This window comes from Leuciscus leuciscus, assembly GCF_965113295.1.
Source record: "Leuciscus leuciscus genome assembly, chromosome: 24".
Classification (NCBI taxonomy): domain Eukaryota; kingdom Metazoa; phylum Chordata; class Actinopteri; order Cypriniformes; family Leuciscidae; genus Leuciscus; species Leuciscus leuciscus.
This window is the reverse complement of record NC_138723.1, coordinates 5,923,894-5,944,685: the sequence shown is the minus strand read 5'-3', so window position 1 is coordinate 5,944,685 and position 20,792 is coordinate 5,923,894. Positions and strand designations below refer to the sequence as shown.

At 40.3% G+C, this 20,792-nt stretch overlaps 1 protein-coding gene across 4 annotated transcripts in view; it reads left to right on the top strand.

The window, feature by feature from the left end:
• palm2akap2 (PALM2 and AKAP2 fusion) overlaps nucleotides 1-20,792 on the top strand; it is a 246,809-nt gene that overhangs the window by 119,265 nt on the left and 106,752 nt on the right. Inside the window, exon 1 of one of the 4 annotated variants that reach the window (XM_082157646.1) lies at nucleotides 13,548-13,789. The exons of 1 other annotated variant lie outside the window; for it this stretch is intronic. The gene's annotated coding sequence lies outside the window, so the exon portion shown is untranslated. Of the gene's footprint in view, nucleotides 1-13,547; nucleotides 13,790-20,792 lie in introns of those variants that run through there. 2 more of the 4 variants (XM_082157647.1, XM_082157649.1) reach the window with 2 other exon arrangements.

Below are 20,792 nucleotides of genomic sequence, written 5' to 3'. Positions count from 1 at the left end.
TTGCTTTCAGCTTTAAAAAAAAGTCAACCGCCACCCAATGATAGGATATTAACTTAAAACAGCAGTCACAAAAACAAGTCGATTTAATTTTAAATCGACTGTATGCTTCATCCTCTCCGGTCAAATTTGAAGCTAACAATAACAACAACAACAGACAATCAATTAAATGAGTCATGATGGATAAAATAAATACTTTTTAAATAAGTGATTTGCCAAAAAAATAAAATAATCTGATTTAAATCAAACTATATATTTCCATTGAGATGTCAATTGTTTCAAGTGTTTCTGCTGTAATTTCTAAACTGACATTCAGACATTTTCCATTTCCAGTGAGACACTGACCAACACTTTATCTGCAGATGACTTGTAACCATCAATTTCTGGATGCCAGATAGCCTGTCCTCATTCAGACCATAGGTCAGGATATAAATGGCCTTGATAGAAACACACATTACATGTCTTTGTAGCCTGAAACTATATCATCCGAGTGGGTATTGCAGAGCCGTCAGAAAGGAGCTTGTGTGGGCAGGATTTCAACCCTCCACAGTGAGTGTGACCCCATCACCCTGAACCACCCAACACTGGCAGAGCTGTCAGAGGTGCCATCCCCATACAGCACTTCAGCAAAAGACCACTGGTACACCAAATAAGTCTTCATTTCTTGTCACATTGCTTGAAAGGAAGAACATTTCAAAATAAGCCTTATTAGAGCTTTGGACTGTGTGGGACCAGCACCAGGGTCAGAACAGACACCTCCCTAGATCCCATCCATCATGGGTCTCTTCTTTTGCCTCAGTAGATTGTGGAGAAGGTGGCCTTCCGGCTATATCTATCGTCAATAATGTAGCACAGCTCACACAGAAGTCACTTTCAGTACAAATCTTTCAACCTTATGCAAAAAAGTTGTGTTTGTTCTTAGTTTCGTGAAATCCCACGCTTCATGAAAACTGATATTATGTTAATATATCCTACAATGTGTTTACATGCAACCAAGGTAATAATAAAATACATTTTTTTTTTTTTTTTTTTACTCAAATTTTCTCATAATATACATTGCAGCATCACTTCTTTTCTCATAGTGTCTGAAACGATTCCAGTCTCTTAAACCCTGCCTTTCAGGGAGACTACTCTGCTCTGATTGGTCAGATGGCCCAGTCTGTTGTGATTGGTCTACTCTGTTGTGATTGGTCAGATGGCCCAGTCTGTTGTGATTGGTCTACTCTGCTCTGATTGGTCAGATGACCCAGTCTGTTGTGATTGGTCTTCTCTGCTCTGATTGGTCAGATGACCCAGTCTGTTGTGATTGGTCTACTCTGCTCTGATTGGTCAGATGGCCCAGTCTGTTGTGACTGGTCTACTCTGCTCTAATTGGTCAGATGGTCCAGTCTGTTGTGATTGGTCATAAATACTAATAAATAGAACGTGCACACAGTGAAATACACACAATACAATACACCATCATGGTAACACAAGACACACAAAAAAAAATTCAATAAAAATGTTACAACATAAGATGTAACATAAAACCTGCATGTACATAACTAAAAAAAAAAACCACTAAAAAAAAAAAACATAACAACAATTATTTCAATGAAAAAAACATTCAAAGTTAAGTGTCACGTAGGGAATTCTGGGACTGTCAATTTATGGCTTTTCACTGTAAATTATTAGATGACTTTTTCAAGATCTAGATATTAAAGTTTTCCCCTGTATATAGAAAGGGAAGTTAGGGAACTATCATTTTTGTAACATTAATTTGTTTTCAGTCAATATTGGAAGACCTACTCAAAAGACATTAATTACAGATATTCATCATATGTTATGTTGTTTCTTTTAGAAAAGGGAAAGCTTTGACATCTTTATTGACCATCGTTCTGGTAAAATGATTGACTAATCAACAGTCGGGCACAACCTTCAACGATCAACACCAGTGTAGACAACAGTACAGCCGACTGTAAGTCAATCCCCCACAGCCTCATTTTCATTTATGTCAAATCTAATATGTCACCTACCCTGACTAACGTTCAATGAATTTTGATATTGACGTGATACTTGCATCTTGCATAATTCATACTGGATTGCAAGGTTCAAAGTTCAAAGCAATTAAGTCAGTTTAATAATGATCTATTCACATTCATTAAAATGGATGGGGGGAATTCTTGCAAAACACTTATAGACTCTTACACGGGATTCATCAATCGGAATGATTTTATTTAGATTGAAACAAAAATTGTCCATGTAAACATATTGTTGTCACATGACCTCAATTTTTATATTTAATCAAATTGTGTGTAAAATTGCATAATATTTCACTGTCTGTTGAAAAAAAAGTCTCAAGTAAGAGATATTAAAGCTCCTAGCTGATATTTTTTTATTTTTTTATTTGTCACACTGGAAATGTAAGGTAAGGTCAAGCACATTGCATTGTGGGATACAGTATTCTACGCAGTGTGCTCTACATATTTTGGCAAATGTAGAAGGGTATTCCATGCATTGAAACATCACACACTGTGCACAATATACATATCCTGCAGAAGTAGTATTGTGGTAGGGTGCTGTTTGAGTGTTTGCAGTCAGTCTGTGCGTCTGAAGGCATGCGGCATGAAGCAAAGCTCAAACACACACATACACACACATACTCCTTTATTTAATGGCAATTCCTCCACTGCATTTTCCCATCTTTGTCACCATAGCAACGGAATCTAGCGGGCTGACATTCCCGTCTCCAGGGGCCTGGCCTTGTTCTCCAGTTCACATGCAACACAGCTGTTTCATCCCTCAACAAAGCAATTAACACACAGGGTCAAAACAGAATCTCTCCTCCAAATATCAGCCCGCAGTCAGTCTGATGGAATGTATTGCTCTCTGTCGTAAACGATCTGATCCCACTGGTATCTTGGAGACTGAGGGGGTTATGCTGCAAATGAGATTAAGGAAATCAGGAATATGATAAAATGATCACATTATCTTAAGCAACAGAAAGGCCATGATGCTTGCTTCTTACACATCTGTTTTGCAGTTTGTAACAAATGTCTTCATATTATAGAAAATCAATACACAATCTCCTGTATTACATTGATAATAAAGTTATTTCTTTCCAATCAAGCACCAGTCATCCTTTTTCATGTTGTAGACTTCTTTTTCTGAACCATCTGGCTGAACAGACAACTCTCTAATTTCTCAATAAAAAAAAATCCTTCAGGACAGCTATTAAATATCATAATGTAGAACTAATCTTAAAGAAGTGGGTCAGTAGCTTCAAAAGTGATGACACAGCAAAAAATGAAGGAAAGTAGAAATGTAAATGTAAAATCATTTTCAAATACATTTCCCAAACACTTCCACCTTCTGCCATTGGTCAGCCAATCAGATCAGCAAATCAGCCTTGCCCCAACCTCATGACATTGGTGTGTTTGACTGGGATGTGTGTATAACTCATTGCTCATTCATTCATCTACCAGGGATATTAACTTGCTAATCACAACTATACCATTAAGGATATAGATTGAACTGCATATTAGCTTAGTTATTTTGAGAGCTGTAGGCCTGACTCGTTCTTGACCCAAGAAATTATAAAAATGTGTTCTCATCTCGTGCAGAAGTACAGTCAAATGTTGCATGTGTAAATGCATTAGAGGATAATACATGAGTCCGTAAGTTTCATGCTGACATGTTGAAATACTCTTCAGTTTTTAATGATTTATTTAACACCACAACAGATATAACAACTGGAATACTATACGGATAAATTTGACTTGACTTCACTTGAAATAGACCTACACTATATTGCCAAAAGTATTGGGCCACCCCTCCAAATCATTGAATTCAGTTGTTCCAATCACTTCCGTGGCCACAGTTGTATAAAATCAAGCACATAGGCATGCAGACGCTTCTACAAATATTTGTGAAAGAACGGGTCGCTCTCAGGAGCTCAGTGAATTCAAGCGTGGTACCATGATAGGTTGCCACCTGTGCAATAAGTCCATTCGTGAAATTTCCTCACTACTAAGTATCCCATGGTCAACTTTTAGTGGTATTATAACAAAGTGGAAGCAATTGGGAACAACAGCAACTCAGCCAAAAAGTGGTTGGCCACGTAAAATCACAGAGCGGGGTCAGCGTATGCTGAGGCTCACAGTGCGCAGAAGTCACCAACTTTCTGCAGAGTCAATAGCTACAGACCTCCAAACTTTGTGTGGCCTTCAGATTAGCTCAAGAACAGTGCGTAGAGCTTCATGAAATGGGTTTCCATGGCCGAGCAGCTGCATCCAGGCTTTACATCACCAAGTGCAATGCAAAGCATGGGATGCAGTGGTGCAAAGAGTGGGATGCAGTGGTGCAAAGAGTGGGATGCAGTGGTGTAAAGCGTGGGATGCAGTGGTGTAAAGCGTGGGATGCAGTGGTGTAAAGCGTGGGGTGCAGTGGTGTAAAGCGTGGGATGCAGTGGTGTAAAGCGTCGAATGCAGTGGTGTAATGCGTGGGATGCAGCGGTGTAAAGCGTGGGATGCAGCGGTGTAAAGCTTGGGATGCAGCGGTGTAAAGCGTGGGATGCAGCGGTGTAAAGCGTGGGATCCAGTGGTGTAAAGCGTGGGATGCAGCGGTGTAAAGCGTGGGATACAGTGGTATAAAGTGTGGGATGCAAAGGTGTAAAGCGTGGGATGCAGCGGTGTAAAGCGTGGGATGCAGTGGTGTAAAGCGTGGGATGCAGTGGTGTAAAGGGTGGGATGCAGTGGTGTAAAGCGTGGGATGCAGTGGTGTAAAGCGTGGGGTGCAGTGGTGTAAAGCGTGGGATGCAGTGGTGTAAAGCGTCGAATGCAGTGGTGTAATGCGTGGGATGCAGCGGTGTAAAGCGTGGGATGCAGCGGTGTAAAGCTTGGGATGCAGCGGTGTAAAGCGTGGGATGCAGTGGTGTAAAGCGTCGGATGCAGTGGTGTAAAGCGTCGAATGCAGTGGTGTAAAGCGTGGGATGCAGTGGTGTAAAGTGTGGGATGCAGTGGTGTAAAGCGTCGAATGCAGTGGTGTAAAGCGTGGGATGCAGTGGTGTGAAGCGTGGGATGCAGTGGTGTAAAGCTTGGGATGCAGCGGTGTAAAGCGTGGGATGCAGCGATGTAAAGCGTGGGATGCAGCGGTGTAAAGCGTGGGATGCAGTGGTGTAAAGCGTCGGATGCAGTGGTGTAAAGCGTCGAATGCAGTGGTGTAAAGTGTGGGATGCAGTGGTGTAAAGTGTGGGATGCAGTGGTGTAAAGCGTCGAATGCAGTGGTGTAAAGCGTGGGATGCAGTGGTGTGAAGCGTGGGATGCAGTGGTGTAAAGCGTCCGATGCAGTGGTGTAAAGCATGGGATGCAGTGGTGTAAAGCGTGGGATGCAGTGGTGTAAAGCGTCGGATGCAGTGGTGTAAAGCGTCGAATGCAGTGGTGTAAAGTGTGGGATGCAGTGGTGTAAAGTGTGGGATGCAGTGGTGTAAAGCGTCGAATGCAGTGGTGTAAAGCGTGGGATGCAGTGGTGTGAAGCGTGGGATGCAGTGGTGTAAAGCGTCCGATGCAGTGGTGTAAAGCATGGGATGCAGTGGTGTAAAGCGTCTGATGCAGTGGTGTAAAGCGTGGGATGCAGTGGTGTGAAGGGTGGGATGCAGTGGTGTAAAGCGTGAGATGCAGTGGTGTAAAGCGTGAGATGCAGTGGTGTAAAGCGTCGAATGCAGTGGTGTAAAGCGTGGGATGCAGTGGTGTGAAGGGTGGGATGCAGTGGTGTAAAGTGTGGGATGCAGTGGTGTAAAGCGTTGAATGCAGTGGTGTAAAGCGTGGGATGCAGTGGTGTGAAGGGTGGGATGCAGTGGTGTAAAGTGTGGGATGCAGTGGTGTAAAGCATGGGATGCAGTGGTGTAAAGCGTGGGATACAGTGGTGTAAAGTGTGGGATGCAGTGGTGTAAAGTGTGGGATGCAGTGGTGTAAAGCACGCTGTCACTGGACTCTAGAGCAGTGGAGACGTGTTCTCTGGAGTGACGAATCACGCTTCTCTGTCTGGCAAGCCGATGGACGAGTCTGGGTTTGGCGGTTGCCAGGAGAACGGTACTTGCCCGACTGCATTGTGCCAGGTGTGAAGTTTGGTGGAGGGGTGATTATGGTGTGGGGTTGTTTCTCAGGGGTTGGGCTTGGCCCCTTAGTTCCAGTGAAAGGAACTCTTAATGCTTCAGCATACCAAGACATTTTGGACAATTTCATGCTCCCAACTTTGTGGGAACAGTTTGGCAATGTCCCTGTTCCAACATGACTGTGCACCAGTGCACAAAGTAAGGTCCATAAAGACATGTATGAGTGAGTTTGGTGTGGAGGAACTTGACTGGCCTGCACAGAGTCCTGACCTCAACCCGATAGAACACCTTTGGGATGAATTAGAGCGGAGACTGCAAGCCAGGCCTTCTCGTCGCACATCAGTGCCTGACCTCACAAATGCGCTTCTAGAAGAATGGTAAAAAATTCCCATAAACACACTCCTAAACCTTGTGGAAAGCCTTCCCAGAAAAGGGTGGGCCAACTCCATATTAAACCCTATGGATCAGGAATGGGATGCCATTGAAGTTCATGTGCATTTAAGGGCAGACGTCCCAAAACCTATAGTGTAGGTCTATCCAGCCTATATATCGTGGACACAAATAAAAAATTAATTCCCCAGATTTAGCAGCACGCACTACACAGCGTTCTGCCTGAAGCGACTGGAACAGGAACTTGTACAGGAACTTTATCCAACTTGATTCATATTAAGTTCAACATAACATTATCCAATCGATCGTTACTGAAATCTCCATGGTTATCACTTAATATTTCTGTAGTACGGCCAAACAGCGTAGTAGATCATTCATAAACTCCTACATAAAGGAATGAGCATGCTCATTGCTCATGCCTCAAGCGTCTACGCCAATAAGAATGCTGTATTATAAACCAATTAAATTGGGTGTCGCCCCGCCTTAATGTGTCGCCCCGTCCCAATCGTCCAGACAGACTGCACTCTGGAGTTATTCAACCTAACTGGGTCAAGCTCCAACCATTCTGCTCTGCAGTGAGCACCACTTTGTCCCCAATATACTTCAAGCAGAATAGAGGAACAAACTGTTGTGAAGTCCTTTCAAACAAAATCAGGCAAGACTGTTTGCTCAAAACCTTTTTCTCAACTAAATTATAAGTAACACAGCTTAACAAGGCCTTGTGGTGAACAAAGTCTTACATCACACTGGCTGAATTATTAAAACATGGTGATTGAAAAATCCCTCTTTGAACCTGCATATACCTGAGCACATGTATCAGTCTGCATATCAAACCTGATCTCTAAAGTGATTTGTAGTTGTCTGATGTATGTTAGCCCACCAAAACATGTGATATACCTATTTTTTTCAATGGCCAAACTGTTGTTGTTGCTTAAAGTAGGATAAGGGGTCTTTCCTAAGAAACTATATAAGAAAAAAAGCTTGCCCACTTTGTGGATCCAACAATTGTTTTCTGCATCCTATAATGTGGGATGCAGTAGTTCATATTTTGCATACTATTTAGTATTATACTATTTATGCAAATTAGGCCACAGCAATAGTTTGAAGAGAGTATGACCGTCTAGTATCTTGTTTTGAACACAATAAACTGTGATAATAAACAGTAAAACATTAGTTGGACTCAAAAGGTCAGCGAATTACATGCTGTGAATTATTCAGCTATGCATTCATTTATATTTAATCGCACCAATAAAATAAATAAAAATTTGAGATGAAGGGCATTAAAGGTGGCATTCGTTCCATGCCGGTGAAAAGATTGCTCTGTTTACGTGCGCAAATGCAATCAAAACAATAAAATGCGAGGGTGAAGAAAATGATTCAGCATGAGAAATTGATTGCACGTAGCGCTTGTTTTTCTGTGCATGCATGCACTCAGAATGACTGACTGATCTGGCCTGCTGGAGTGTGTGAATCTGGAAAGAAATGAATGCGACAGTTGGCCCATGATGCATCACACGTTACGAAATCACACACACTGTCTGTTTTAGGCTGTAAACCCTCTGAGATGCGCAAACATATAACTCATTAAACTGAATGTCTTACATTGATTTTTACTGTGAAGCACATGATTATAACACTGAGCTTTGAATGTAACCCAAGAATGCCCAATCCTGTTCCTGGAGATCTACCTCCCTGCAGACTTCAGCTCCAGCCCTGATCAAACACAACTGAACCAGTTAAGATCTTCACTGGATAATAAGACAGATGTGTTGGATCAGGGTTGGATCTGAACTCTGCAGGTAAGTAGATCTCCCGGTATATCTGATGTAAGCAATTGCAATTACAACCAACTAGTTGTGACACACCTAGTGATTATGATATTTTTAGCTGGGTTTAGATCGAGTTAAATTTTGAGTTAATTTGCATCAAGCAGTAACTACTGTATGTGAGAAGCCACTATCACCAGTAACAAATGGATGCTATTACTTTAGACTCAAGTTTGCGGTTCAATGCCAGTAATTTGTATAGAAATACTGCCCTCTGCTGTTGTATCATTGAGATTACAAAAAAAACAACAACAAAAAACACAGGAATGATATGAATGATATTTCTGTAGACCTGGGTTTTGATCTCTATATAGTGGCATAAGACAAGAAGCTCACATATAAGGTTTAACTGAATCCCAAATGTAAGGCTGAATCCCAAATCAAAATAATTAAAAAAGGGTAAAATACACAAAATAACATTTTGCTTAAAGAAAATTAAGCTATTTTAGGACATAACGACGTTCTGCGTTGTGACTATTTTGAAATAATAAAAAATAATGAATTTTTACAATTATAAATTATTATTAATTAATTCAATATTATATATATATATATATATATATATATATATATATATAGTATATATATAGTATTGCATATATGTATTATTAAAATTAAAATTGTAATTGTATTACAATAATAGTTTACTGTATTAATTTTAGGCCAAAAAGATGTTGTGCATTGTGACATTCTTTTAAACTAATTAGAAAATGCATTTAAAAATATATCCAAAAAATTGTAAATTGTTGAATTTGGTATGTACTGTACTGGCTTTGGTAATTAACAAATTATATTTTTTTTTTTTTTAAGGAATAAGAATCACCATTGAGAATGAAGCAGATTGCAGTAAAGAGAATTTGAACGGATGTCAATGTCACACCCACTATCTACTTAACTAACTAAATACATATTTACATACATAAAAAAACTAGGTAACCATGAATGCTTTGGTGAGATTTACCCACGAGGCCTTAATATTACACAGTCCCATGAATTAGTGAGCAGTCTGAATAATGAAATGTTTAATATTTTATAAGTTAACAATTGCTTTCTTTATCTGCAGCTTTGTAAGTAATATAGCACTTTAATTTAACTCTCTTCTATTAAGAGTAGAGTACTGTGTAAACAGCCTTTGTCTTTGGCACAAGTCCAAAAGATATTATTAGTTGCCTGATGTTCTTAAGAGTTTAACCGCTTCTCGTTGGTCTTTAAACCACACTCGAAGTCGATTCGCAATTGCCTACTGTGGCAGATTTAATGCATTCTAAGCCTTTAACAGTAAGAACTATTGATTTATAACCCCAAAGCAATTACAACTTAAACTAGGCTTTATTGAGAGTTTTAAGAGACTGTAGATTACAAAATAGTCAGATATCCTAAACCAATTGGGTTTAGTTTAGTACAAGTTTAGTCCTTTTAATAAGGATTTAAAAGTCAACATGTACAGTAGATTTTTATTTGTTGTTATGTTATACTGTAATTTTAAACTTTTGCACATATAATCTTTAATCCTTAAAATAACCTATTGTATTTGTAAGGATTGTCTTCTTCTTCTTCATCATCTTTTTCTGCAATAAAACTATCTGGATGTCAGAGACTGTAAGTTATAGACATACCAAACTTGGTGGGATGATCAGAAATCACACCCACTACTCAGGCACACAGAAACACATCTGCTGGACACTAGGTGGCGCTATAATAACAACCAAAATTCTTGTTTCATCTGAATCCTTGCTTTAGTCCCATTCAAGATTAAGAATCATTGGTATGTTCATCTTTAAACTTTATCCACCATTCTAATTTATAAACAAACAACAACAACAAAAAAACTTCTTAAACTTTGCTCTAAACTTGCTCTAATTTGCACAAAACTTGGCATGCATCATCTCCGGACCCTCATGTCAAAAATGTATCAAAAGGATTTTGATTTGTCAAAGTGTTCCAAAGACATATGTTAATGTATGGGTCTGGCAATGCCCATTTGCACTAATTTGTCAATTTCTGCTGAAATGTATTGTTTTATAATGTCTAATATCTAATATCTATATCTCATCAGTTTGCAAAGAAAGCTGTGATCTCCCAATTACCTTTATTTTTACATATCCTTATGATACTGAAAACATATTTGTCATCTTGCCAGACATGACTGAACGTATTGCTGTCCAATTAAAATGAAGAGACAATATTATTTGTGTATTGTAATGTAGTACATTAATGTAGTGCATTCATTCAGAGACACTAAAAGAATCATATTTGAAAAGAGACATGGTCATAAAACTATATCGTAACACGAGCCGTTTGAGATTGGACCCCGACAATCGCAGCTTGTGGCTATTCTTGTGTTTAAGTTTAATCATTAATAGAGTGTCTACACTACAGTTTAAAAGTTGACGTTGGTAAGATTTTTTATGTTTTTGACTGAAGTCTTCTGCTCACCAAGGCTGCATTTATTTGATAAAAAATACAGCAAAGCATATATTGTGAAATATTGTTACAATTTCAAATAGCTGTTTTCTATGTGAATATATTGTAAAATGTCATTTATTTCTGTGATCAAAGCTGAGTTTTCAGCATCATTACTCCAGTCTTCGTGTCACATGATCCTTCAGAAATCATTCTAATATGATGAAACATTTCTGATTATTATCAATGTTGAAAACAGTTGTGCTGCTTCAGATTTTGGTGGAAACCATGATACATTTTATTTCATGATTTTGTGATGAATAGAAAGTTCAAAAGAACAGCATTTATTTTGAAATAGAAATCTTTTGTAACATTATAAATGTCTTTACTGTCAATATTGACCAATTTGCAACACCATGTAAGTTTTGCTCTCAGGGTCCCCCTACAGTTGGGAAACAGTATTGTCTTCTACTACTGTCGTAAAATCTGTCATGGTTACACCAGGGGATACACGTGCATTTGTTGACAAGCCGATACCCCCGAACTCTGCAGAAGGAGTTCTCACGTCTTGGGCAGACTGCCTGCGTGTGTGTGACATATATTTCAGCATGTCATATGAATATAATTTCATGGGTTTTATTTTTTCATCGAAAACTAGCATGTTAGCGTTTACTAGCTACCAGATTGATAATTCGCTCCTCTACTAGCATTACTTGATTCATGAAGATAAATGGAGGACCAGATAGCGTCCGTAACATAGCCAGGCAGACAACAAATTTGGCCAAGTCAGCATCGGTCGGGCACCCTTCCTCCTCCTTAAAGGAACACTCCACCCATTTGCATTAAGCTTTGCATTGTTAGAAACCCAGTCATACTATTGAATGGTCGTGCAACACCCTCTCATTTTCCCCTGAGATGGGAGAAATCCGTATTTACCTCTTAACACTTCCTCCCACAATGACGGAAAAATCGTCATTTTGCGTCATTGTCGGAGGAAGTGTAAGAGGGGGGGGATTTCTGTTGAGACTACAAGCACTAGTTCCCACCCTTTCAAACCCGCCCATAGGGGGTTGGACCTAATGCGCTAACAGACCTATCACAGATCAGTGCCAGTGCGTTTGATTTCACCGGCAGAAACCTGCATGTCAGGCCGTCGAGATCGTCCAAAATGTCCGGTATTCGGCTTTGCTTTCTACGGTCGCCATTCATTGTTTACATGCACACCTTTTGTCTCAATCTAACTGAATTCATTCCGATTGGTGAATCTGAATGTAGTGTTTACATGAACGCTAAACAAGTGATCGGCTGATGTGCGTTTTACCATTGCTAAGAAAATACCCGCTCCTCAATGAGAGATAGCCCAGAGACCGGTACGTCTCACAGGCGCCGCTCATCAGTAATCACGCCACCGGCTTTTGCGTTCTACAGTCGCCATTCATCATGTTTACTGTGGCGAGCAGTACGAGGCTAGGGCCGCGGGAGAAAGACGCGAGGCCGGTGGCGTGATCGGTTGATGTGCGTTTTACCATTGCTAAGAAAATACCCGCTCCTCCGTGAGAGATACGAGACCAGTGCCTCACAGGTGTCGGTCATCAGTAATCACGCCACCGGCCTCGCGTCGTTCTCCCGCGGCCCTAGTCTCGTAAACATGATGAGAGGCGACTGTAGAACGCAAAAGCCGAATCCCGGACATTTTGTGCGATGCGATCTCAAAAACCCGGGCAGACTCAAGACTAGTAACTTAGCTTAGCTTTATTGTTTACAACTGCTCTCTAACCGGGAGGCGTGGCTTGGGAGTGGCCTCGTAGAGCAGCGAAGCAAGTGCATTCTGGGAGTTGTTGTCTTTCATCCACATGAGCCAAAAATACATTTTCTGGCTTTTCTCAGTCTAGAAAGCTCCAAATTCAAAAATTATTTCACATTTCTTCTACATAAATGACCCAATTTAAATACACATTCATCTTTCCAGAGGTGGAGTATCCCTTTAAGTTCACGCCAGCAAGCGAACGCTGGACCAATATTGATCCTCGTCCGGCCTTTGATTTTGTCACTCTCCCTTTTTCTCTTCCTAGTCTCCTCCGACAAAACCTTTGCCTTCTTCGGTTTCGTTGCTGCTTCGGCCATGACAACAACATACACACACTATACCTGCCGGCAAACAAATGCTAGTTGGGCTTTCACGTCCGAATTTGAGGAAATGGGGGGTGGTGGGGGAAGTGAGGTATGCCGTAAAGCAGTCGAATTTTGTAGTTCTTTTTGTGCTCGGGTTACTACCCGAACCCCGAAGTTCCGTAGTGCCCGTAAAAGCGATACAGACCCCGTCAGGCTATGGCAGACGTGTCATTCAACCTATTGTAAGTCGATGTACCATCACAAGGGTCTTGGAAATATATTATGAAGGTTGAAAAACTACATGGTGTTGCTTTAATGTGTCCTTGCTTTATACAAGTATTAATTTCTTTCACCCTATAGTTTTCAATGGTGTATATAACAATGCGGTGATCAACAGGACATTAAATAAGATGTGAACTAGCTTTTTGGCCTCTAGTGCTGATGTGAGTCATCCTGAACGACCTTAAATAGATTACTGATGAAGTGACAGTGCAAACGGTGACTGCTGAAAGGCCCCTTCACTGCAACTACAACGGAAACATTCCAGAAAGAGCAGTCAACAAAGCTAACATTGTATCAGCGTGTGATATCTGTGGCTCTGTCGCTTACATAAATGACCTTGTCCATTACGCCCCCATTTTTCTTTTAATGCTTTATAGGAATCTATGCCACTTTTGTGAGCGTGTTTTTGTACTGTGATGTGTTGTGAACATGAGGAACATGTCCAGTCAAAAGGTCTCAAGGTCTGCCAAAAACAAATCCAACCAAATTAACGGCAAAAGGTACAGCGCACGCTCCTGATACTCCTGGTAAGCCGAGACGGGCCTTGGGAGTCGGGACCACTGCTGTGCCTCCTCGCTGGGCAAACAACTGAGACGGACACTTTAAACTGTCAGCCATCCTAGGAATGCAGAGGGTCATGTAACACTACAGCGCTCGGGGAGAGTGGCTTACTGCAGACCTGAAAGAAGTGAGTATATTAGTATTAGCACCAGCTTTGCTCTTCTCAATTTGGTTATCCTTCACTTGCTTGTGTTGTTTTCTTTGAAGAATGAATTAGACACAGATCTAATCAAGGCTTGGAACATAATCTTGTTCCATTGTTCAAAGGTAGTTTGTTATATTGCTGCCACAGTCTTTCAGAAAATTATATTCAACCATATACTTTGAAATGTTATATCAACATAGGAGAGAGTTAAGTGTCAATAGTTCAGTCAAAAATTAAGATTCTGTTATCCTTTACTCGAACCTGTATGCATGTATTTCTTCTGTGGAACATAAAATAAGATACTTTGAATAATATTTCAATGGTTTTCGTCCATACAATGAAAGACAAAGTAGTCCCAAAATAACTTTGGACCCCATTGACTTTCATTAAATGGCCAAGAAAGAAAAAATCAGACACATTTTGTCAAATATAATTTACAGAACAAAGACATGTATGCAGGTTCAAAACATTATGAGAGTGAGTAAATAAAAAATAAAAATGTTTTAGTGTTTTTTTTTGGGGGGGGGGGGGGGTGCTATATCTGTAGTTTGTCTTGTAGAGCTGGGGTTTTCAAATAGGATGCTAGAGGGTCCGTGGAAAAACTTAAAGACAAAAAGTGTACAAAATGTTTATATATATATATATATATATATATATATATATATATATATATATATATATAAATAATAATAAAAATAACTATTGTACTAAAGAAATAAAATACATAATTATTAAAATAAACAGATAAATAATACATTTAAAAGTACTATAGTGAGTAGGGCTGCACGATTAATCGCAATTTACATAAAATCACACTTAAATCGAGTTGGCTTATCGCGATTTTGAAATCGCAAAGGCTGCGATTAATTTTTATGCGCAGCTTGTCATTGATGTACGGCTCTGTAAACGCTGCTCCATCTGAAAGCACTGTGAAGTGTACTTATAACGTGCATTTGAAAAAGCAACACGCGTCAAACATCTTTCCAAACATGAGAAGGATTTATGAACCTCATTTCCAACAAAAACAACATTTAATAACATGTTTTTACTCCAAACTCACTTCATAAGGACAGTTGAGCTCATCCTTCAGTGAGATTATGTGGCTTCTCTCATAGAATAAGGCAGTTGTGTGTTTATTAGACATGTTTAATTAAAAAAAAGCATTTCAATCTTCTGTTTATTCAGCTACAGCAATAGTATGATGCCCATAGGGATTTCCTGGAATGATGTGCATTATTGTACTTCTGCGGCTGGGCATATTTGGCGTGTCTGCCTGAGAGCGCCCTCTGGTGTTCAGATCAGCCGTGCTGCACTGACAAGCTGTGCATAAAATAATCGCAGCCTTTGTCAAATCGCGGTTTCATTGCGATTAATCGTGCAGCCCTAATAGTGAGTGTAAAAAAAAAAAAGGGAGTGAGCCCAAGTAGAGCCATAAGGACGTAGGCTCACACTGGAACCAATGAAGGGAAGGGGCCCGACCGACTGAGGTGGAGCCGAGAGTGGTAGAGACCCAGGCAGAGCTGAAGAGACGAAGGCCCAGGCCGACACCAATGGATTGGATGGCCAAGGCTGAACAGCAGCTCGGCAGACTGAGGTGGAGCTGGTGGGAGTGAGGACAATGGTGGAGCCGGAGGGAAGGAAGAGCCCTGTGGAGCCAAAGGGGTGGAGAGACGAGGCATAGCCGGAGGACCGGAAGTCTGTGACTGAACCAGGGTGATGACTGACCAAGATAGAACCAGATGGATGAGGGAGCCTTGCTGAGCCAGAGGGATAACGTACCACAGTGGAGCCAAGGGAGCGTGGAGCCAAGATGGAGCCAAAGGGTCGACAGGCCAAGGTGGAGTCCAGGGCTCAGAGGCCCGAGGCGGAGCCAGGGGATCAACACACCAGGGCAGAGCTGGAGACCTGGAAGCCCAAGGCGGATCCGAGCAGCTGGGTGGAGCCAGTGAAGGAAAAGCTAAGGGGTTGGAGGGAGCCTGCGGAGAAGGGACAGAGGAGCTGGCTAAAATCGATAAAGGAGGAGGGAGTTGGAGGCTGAGTGGGACCATCAGCAAAGAAGGAGACTTGGAACTAGCCAAAGCAGACTTGAAGATGGGCAGAAGCATCAGCAAACAAGGAGACTTGGGCGGAACCAGCAGTGACAAAAGACACAACGGACTGGATGGGACCAGCAGAGACTGTAGGGATTGCTCTCACACCTGGTCAGACTCAGCTATAAGCTCGGGCTCTGGGATGAATATAGCATCCGGCATGTACTCAGGCTCAGGCTTCGTGGTGAGTGTGTGCTCATGTGCTGGGTTTGTGGTGGGCTCTGTCTTAGAGTCAGTCGTGGGTGTGGCAGGAGGCTGAATGGACTGTGGGTCCAGGGTGAGTGTGCTCATTGAATGGCTGGTGAGTTCTTCCTCCACCTCACCCACGGTGAACGAGGAGATACGTTTTGAGAAAACCAGTTCAACAAAAGTCATAACTCCCCTCGAGGACCATCAACAGGTAAGGGAACAAGTTGTTTAATGTGACTAATTTATCCAGTCCAGTAAAAGGAAATCAGGGTGCTGTCGGGGTAGTGGGTATAGAAAGCTAAATCCAGAAACTCACTGGTATGGTCCTCAAGGGAGCGCTATTGATGTTACATATGACACTGAAGCTTTAAAGCATGTATCAAGTTTGCAGCGCAATTTCTCACGAAGCTCCGTGCCGGAGACGTATTATTTTCTGAGAAACACGTGATCAACGAAAATCAAAGCCTCACTTTCTTTCCAGTAATGTGAATACTTGATTTTGCATGTCGGAATGTTTGAACCCAGACCTCCACTCTACAGGTTTATGGAAGTTAATTTACTAACATTTTGACATATATTAAATATATCCTATATTTCGTTATCATATATTTTGCCAGATAAACAGTTAAAAAACATAAAATAATTAGAGTACCATTTATTACTCTATTATTTATACTCTATTATATTTACTCTATTTATTTATTGCCTCAAAGTACTCTGTTGGTATTATTATAATTTGTATCATTATAATTATTGTTGTTGTTACATTTAATTTATTGCCACACTTTAATGTGTGAATTATATTATCAGAAAACTAAACACATTTAGCGTTCTCAAGCTTTTACTTGTGCTTAATGGATGAAGCAACGAGCTGCACACTCGGGCTTACTTCAAAGCATTTGTCACTCTTCACCCCATAGCTACCTTTCTGGGAAAAAGTGTTCATGTAATTAATATTAAAATTATATATATATTTATGTATATTGGCAACTCACTGATGTATGATATAGTCTATATGCTTACCCATGTGCAGTTTGTAGATAGTTCTACAATGACAGGCATTTGTTCAGATTTTTTTTTTTTTTTTTTTTTTTTTACTGTGCTACATACAGTAATTACAGTATTATTTACTGTTTTACTGTGCAATGAATTTAAACATTGCCTCTGTTCTGAAATACAACGTTCTGGCATGAAACTCTAGATGGCTCAGGCTAACAGGTCCTTTAACTCACCTGTTCATAATCACATCCTTCTCTATAGGGCACAGCTGATTGGTTCCTGCTGTATCAGTAGCCAAAGAGCTTGCTGCTCAACATTCAGATCCTTGTTATAACATGTCATATACATTACCATGCTAATGACTCTGACAGTTGTCATGACAGAATTACTTTTAAGGCCAGATATGTATATTTTCACAAACAGTATAAAGACAATTCACACCAGAGCCGATCAGCCCTATACGCACACTACGCAAGGTGCGTAGGGCCCCGCAAATTACTCAAGGCCCCGCCTCCCCTCGTGTCAAAGCGCGTCAATCAATGTTTACAATATCGATGAGAAAATGAAGCGGAACTATCTTTCTGGTCACGAAAAGAGAGAGAAAAAAACACCATGAGAGTTAATTGCGGCAACAGTTATCAGGTAGACTTGTGTGCTCTCCTCTCAAAGTTTGATGTCAGTAAAGAACAGTAGGCTAAAGTTAAGTTGATGTGAGTTGATTTATTATGTTTAATAAACGACAAAGGACAACGGTGTTTGTTTATAAACTGCAGCTCGGAAAAGATAACCGCGTCGCGCGTTAACATGCGATAATATGCACGTGCATGAAATGAAACGCGCACTTTCCAGCAGAAACATCTGTTGTGAGTTGGGACCAGTACAATATGGGCGTGATGGCACTCCTCATTATAGTTTTAAAACAAGACGATGATTATCTAGTCGCTAAGTCAAGGTCTAGTTACAACTCTGCACTAATGCATTATGGAAAGCAATGTATTGACATTGACTATTGATAGGCTCCATTGAATTTAAAATGTTGATTGGCTGGAGATTCTGGTCAATATGGATGCACATCCCTCAGTAAATAATAACCATCAAGAATCAAGAGTATCAAGAATTACTTTTATCATTTAAAAACACAGTGACATGCTATGGCGCCATTTTAGCTTTTATTCATTCACAGGATATGCATTTTTGATATCAATAATTCAGTTTGTACTATTTAAAATGTGAATTCTTTATATTAAGAATGAACTTTTTACTAGTAACAATGTCTTCTGATATCAGGAATTACATTTTCAATAGAACTAGTTAAAGGAGGGATTGTAGTGGGAACACTGGGGTGTCAGGTGTGACTGTGTGGCAATGGCAAATAGTTCATGGCTCACGGGTCAGGTATGAGGGCCCCTAAACAGAATTTTGCTTAGGGCCCCAGGGAGGTCAGGATCGGCTCTGACACACAGATTGCTGCTACAGATTTAAGCCGCATAGAGTCTTTAAATCTTTTAAAGGGTATGCTTTTCCACTTTTTCAACTTTAGTTAGTAATGTAACTAATAATGTAAATGTAATGTTGCTGCTTGAGCATAAAAAAGATCTGCAAGGTTTCAAAGCTCAAAGTCCACCCCAAAGGGAGATATGTTATTTAACAGAATTGTCACAGTGCGAAAAGGACCCGAAAGCCAAAGCTGGTTATGAACAAACAATGAACAAACAATAAACCGACAAAGAAGAGAGAACACGAGATCTAAATAGCAAGAAGATCAGGGCAAAGGGAGAACAGGTGTTAGATGGTGAGCGAGTGCGCGAACGCTGATTGAGATAGTGGACAGCTGTGTGAGAAGTGAGAAGGAAAACAAGCTGAGAAATCAAACCTGACTCCTGACAAAAATCCCCTTTTCAAGAACTACAACGAACGGCTCGTTTGGACTACAATGCGATTTTTCAGGATCTTATGAAGTCACAATGTTAGTTATTTAAATAATCCGCGCCCACAGAATACGCATAAAAGGGGACAAGGCCTGGTTGACCTGCGCTAGAGAACATGAAGAGTGTTGCTGCAATGTCAAAGAGGTGCTTTTTTTCCCACACCGGTTCCAAAACCCCTTTGTTTGGCCATCTTAAAGCGGACAAACTTAGAGTGGTTAAAAATAATAATTTTAACACTGTTCCCAAACATTATAACCCCAACATTTAATAATATGGAGAACAGCTTGTTTTCTGTTTCTTTTGTAAGCTCTCACTTTTGTAAGAAGGTTCACCGCTCCTTAGGAAAGTTAACCATGGTTTTGTGATCGAGAACTGTTTGTATTACCTTAGTTTTCAGACAAATATCACAATATCATCGTATCGGTAATTTATAAGAAAATTCCAAAAAAAATACCACTCTCTGAAACATCCTGTGAAATCCATGCTTGCAAAGTCTGTGCATGAAATCCGTTCTGCACGATCCTCTTATTTGTTAACATTGTCAGGGTCTGAATCGAGCTCGAATTGGTCTGAAATTGACGCCATCCTCAATATTTACACTAGAGAAGTTAGTTAACAAACTCTCAGTTATGGAGGGTCATTTCCCGAACACGCACTAAGCTCTACCAATCACAACACACTGGGCCAGCTAACCAATCACAGCGTATTTTAGAAGGAGGGGCTTCATCGAAATCAGCATGTTCGAGCCAGACTGGGGAGAGAGGTGCTGTAATTATGTAAAATATGTGAAGAATAATGTGTTTTTTTGAACAATCAAGTGTGAAAACATATATTCTAGGTCACCCCCCAAAAAAATCAAGACTTCATATAAGGGCATAATAGGACCCCTTTAAATATATAGTTTTGTAAGCAAGATGCACTAAAAGTATAGTTAGTAAATAAGGCAGCCAAATATGGTACAAACAACTGAAGTCTACAACAAGCATTCCAGACAGATAGATAGCTCAAGGTACTAACTTCACACAATCACAAACATACAAGTATGTGACACTCAAGCATGCAGATTGCAGAAAGTCTAAACACGTCAGCTGAATGTGACCTTGGTGCTTGGTCTTGTCTTTTAAGAGCAGCCCATCTCAATCACACTGTCTGAGGGAATATTGTAGCTTTATTCCCATTAAAATGACACTGAATTGACATGCAAAACAAGTTATTTGGTCTTGGTAAATGCTTCATAGTCAAAGTGATTTGTAGACAAAGTGTGCTTTCAGTTTCTATACCGACACCTACGCCGATACAACAGTTCCTTACTGCCAACAGTTGTTCAACCAGACATCTGTTCAAACTCTTTTGTGCCTCAAATTAACAAGGACAGGTGGCGGGGAACAGTGCATTGTAGTATCACTGAGACACTGTAAAAATTTATAAAATATAATAATAAAAAAAAAACAGTTTTTACAACAAACAAAAACATTATAAATGTGGTTGCCAAAATAACTCTGTAAAAATACAGTGAAAATGTAAACAAAATAACATCCCAAAAAATTTACATTTAACAAAATAAATAAATAAATTTAAATTTAAATTTAAAGGGACAATATGTATCTTTTGGTAACGGGAGATGCAACGACGACATGACGACGTAATTGGGATCACTTCAGGGAGCCATATCATCTTCGAGTGTCTACAGAACGAGCCAATGAGCGTTGGCATGCGTGAATCGCGTCACGTGCCCCGCCCCGCAGCACGGGTATAAACAGGAAGCGGGCGCACGCACAC